The sequence below is a fragment of the Elephantulus edwardii genome, unplaced genomic scaffold (assembly GCF_000299155.1).
Source record: "Elephantulus edwardii isolate Elephantulus edwardi_28Jun2011 unplaced genomic scaffold, EleEdw1.0 scaffold00007, whole genome shotgun sequence".
Taxonomy (NCBI): domain Eukaryota; kingdom Metazoa; phylum Chordata; class Mammalia; order Macroscelidea; family Macroscelididae; genus Elephantulus; species Elephantulus edwardii.
In genome coordinates, this window is record NW_006399757.1 from 7,765,237 (window position 1) to 7,769,549 (window position 4,313).

The window sequence follows — 4,313 nt, forward strand, 5'->3', positions numbered from 1 at the left end:
TCAAGTATTTTATAAATTCTAGATATAAGTCCCTTGTCTGACATGTCTTTACCAAATACTTTTCCCCAGTCTGTGGCTTCCCTTTTTACTCTGTTGGAGAAGTTTTTGGATGTGCATAAGGATTTGATTCTTAGAAGGTCCCATTCATCTATTTTATCTTCTCCTGGTTATAGATAATTTTCTTAAATTCTTAAAAGATATTTTAGTGGGACAGGATTTTAGAGACCCTTTAATTAATTACAGCAATTTTTTGGTACTTCTCTGCTAATTAGAACCTCACCTGTGCATGATTGTTTATTGTGTTATAGTCTCTGCCACAAGATGGTTTCTTCTTTTTTTCATGAAACTAGATAGATGGCTGATGCCTCAGCAGCCTTCTTGGACCATGAGGCAGTTTTCATAGGGAAACTCAATTAAGTTTCCAAGGTTTATTGCTTGAGGTTGAAAGGTTTCAAAGGCTTATTTTTTACTAGGGAAATTAAGTGTTTATCTTGTGGATAATAGTTACTATTATTAAGGAGCTAGGATTACAGTGAGATACAAGCCATATCCTACCAGAGGCCTATATAAGCTCACAGGAGCTCAATGCTCTCTCTCTTCTGGAACATTCCTTTCCTGAGATGCTGAGACACAGCATCCACCTGCACCACAACTGACAGTCTACCATGCTCACTAGTCTCTGCAACACTGGCCTACATCACCTACAGTCCCTTGAGTCATTCCTGTGATGGTCCTGAGTCTCTAGGAGACCTTCCAGTGAAGCACTGAACTCATAAAACATGGAATATAGAGGTAATTGAACAAAGTAGGAAGATGTAGTTTTACAATAGACCAAACATTTGGGAAACTGTTACATAAAAATATCAAACACTTGGGACACTGTTCCCTATGGTCTGCTACTAATTTTAGCCGAATGAACTATAACTGCACCAGTACTAAAGACACCAAAAAGCTAACCTTAGATTACTGATGATTATAGAGTTTCTGTCTCAGCCAAGGATTGTGTTCTGTGTTTGCCTTACTAAAAGCAAAAATAAATACTTATTTTGTTAAAAGTATTATTATTTGTGGGGATTCTGTTAGTTGCATATCAAATTAACCCTACCTAATCAACCTCCAAACTTAAATTATTAATGTGAAAATAATAGTACAAGGAAGTTAAATCTTGCTTCTTTTTTAAAAAAAATAAAAATAACTCCAGCAAACAAGTTGTGAGTTCAGCTTAATAAGCATATCTCATGACATCAAGTGTCTATTAAACTTAAATCTTTGTAATGTATGATTTGTAGGCTGCAAGGAATAAACATGGAGTACTCTGGTGGCCTATTGGGTAAAGAGTTGCATGTACTACTCTTCCACTACCTTCTCCACAGGAGGAAGATGGGAAATCAACCTTGTTCTGTGCAATTCATAGCCTCTGAAAAACCACTGGAAATTCAGTTATGCATCAATTCTGATCAACAACATATAACAATAACAATAGGATTAGGCATGCCACATTTCCTAAAGATACCCCATATTACTGGTTTTAAGTGGATTCAGGAAGGACTATACGTATTATGTGCAAGCACACAGGCTTGGGAAGATAGGGCTTACTGCCATTAAGTTTATTCTGACTAACAAAGATCCTATAGAACAGAATAGAACTGAGTCCCCAAGGCTAAGTCTTTACAAATATAGCCACATCTTTTTAGTCAACAGCCAAGCAATTAATCATTGTGCCACCAGGAAGGCTGAATTCCTTTTGTCACTTTCTCCATAACTTTGGAATAATTTCATAACCCCTCTAAGATTCATTTTCTTCTTTTGGCCTAAAGTTAGCATGTTTTCAAGTATTCAGTCAAGTCCAAATTTCCAAGTCAGTGTTTCTGATTCTTACAAATTACCTGGGAGATGTTACATAGAATGTATAAAGTCAACTGAATTTAATTGCTTATAGTTGAAAATAATTTTTTTAATTTAGAATTTCTGGTTTCAAATCAGAGTAGAAGTTAGAATTCACATATATGGATTCCTGTAGGGTTGAAATACCTGTAGTGGCTCGAAATTATTTCATCTGCCATTAAAACAGGAAGTTGGATGATATACAAGGTGAGATCCGTATTAAGATATTTGAAAAACTCTTAATCCCTTTCTTGTTAGCCCAAAAAGATTTGAAATATTTAGTTAAACAATTGCATATTGGGAACACATTCATTTATTAGAGAGATATATTTATCTTGTCCTTGAGCTCATCCTAACTCATAGTCACTCACCCGGTAGGACAGAATAGAACTGTACTAAAATGTCATTAAATATTTCTTAATGTTTTTAGATACCAATATATCTATGTCTGTTCATTTAAGTACTTAATATTCATAAAGTGTGAAAACATGACTCTTACAATTTTGTTAGCTCTAAAACAGAAATATTTTGATAGATGTTTGATCAAAGCAACACACTGAAGCATCTCCAGAAGGTAGATCTTGATATGTAATAAACAAATCTGTTTCTAACATTAACAGAGACTTCCTCTTCTGTCTGAAGTTGCTTGGATACTACCTTAAATAAATAATTTATCTGATTAAGTGCAAATAGAAATTGCTTTCCCCCCCAAGAAAAAAAAAGTTCATTCATCTGTAATAGTCTGAGTCATATATAATTCTGTATCAGTTAAAGGTTAAACATTATGACCCTCTTTAATATAGGGGGGTAAACCGCATTGTTTATTTTATAAAATGCGTGACACAAAAAGACCTTAAGTTATGTTTTGTCACTAAAATAAAAATTTTATTGGTAAAGGGATATGTCCACCTTTTCATGAATTTTGTTAGTTCACATTTTTGAGGATGAAATGAAATGTCATATACATTTAAAACTGTTAAATGAATATACAATTTTTTAAAAGTTACATTATTCCAGATGATTAGAAATCTTCTAGTTCTTGTTCATTACTTAGGCCTGTTCATCATATTATTAGTATTTTTCTTTATATTTTCTTCAACTCTAAAGATTCATGTAATATCTGAACAGTGGTCACAATTATATTAGTAGGAGACAGTCATACCTTATGCACAGAAAAATATTTCTCTGATTGCTGTTTGCCTCTAGTAAAGGTGCTAGCCTTTCTCGTAATATGAACATCACAAACAGACTCCACATTATAATCTCTCTTTAGGCTATTTACATTTGTGAACTACCACCTATGGACAGAGGACAAAAGCCAATAAGGTTATCAAAACTGATTCTGAAGAGGAGCGATTTTTCTAAATAAAATCAAATCATCCTGTCTACCTATTATTGGTTCCCCGGTGGCTTAGTGGTAAGGAATTGCACTGTCAACACAAAGGTATATGGTTTGAGTCCACCAGCTGCTCGGTGGGAGGAAGATGGGTTTTACTGCCTCTGAAAACCTGCTGTAGGGTCAGCTCTGACCCACAGCACATAACAACAACAAAACCTTCAGGTTGTCTTTCCAAGACATCATTTATCGTGTTGCCATCTACGTGGTTCTGACTCATAGAGACCTTATCAAATGAAGTGGAACTGCGCCAGGAAGTTTTCAAGACTAAAAATCTTTATCAAATCAGAACACTATTTTTCTCCTATGGTGCAATGCTAGGGTTTGAGTGACTGACCTTTCAGTTAGCAGCTGTGGACTTAACCGCCATACCAAGTTGCTATAGTCTCAAAGCAGAGGTCTAGATTCTGTGTGTATTTTCTATACATGTTGTATTGAAAAGGGTCAAATTTATATGCTTTCACAAATTCAAGTACCAAAGCTTTGTCACTATTAAAAAGCATATTAAAGCAAAAGCAGAAGATGGAATAGGAAATTTAAAATTGAGAAAGAGAGCCAGTGAGAAAAGGAGTAGGGTGCAGACTACACCAAAGAAATGAGTTTATAACTAATAGCAGAAAACGTGACCAGAGGTTTTCTGAATGATGTTTTCATAACTGTCTGAATTAGACAGGAGGCTAGCTGTGTAGCTGCAGGGTACAGTTCATTGATCTACTATCTACTGTCTTGGGACGATAAATGAGTAGAGTTATATGCATATGTACTAGTTTCTTTAAAAACATCCAAGAATTAAAATCTTTTTTTTCTATCTAGTTAAAAATCTAGGGGAAGTATTTGACTCCTAAAAAACGGTTGAAATTTAGCATTCCTGAAATAGTTTATCTTTGATGACAATTTGTTCTACTCAAGCTACACACAAATAAAAGCTTCATTTGATCATAACCCCAATGGCTCTATGAGGAGAAATGTGGGGTCAGGATTGGTGGACGATTTATCAACAATCTGCGTTATGCGGATGACACAACCCTGCTTG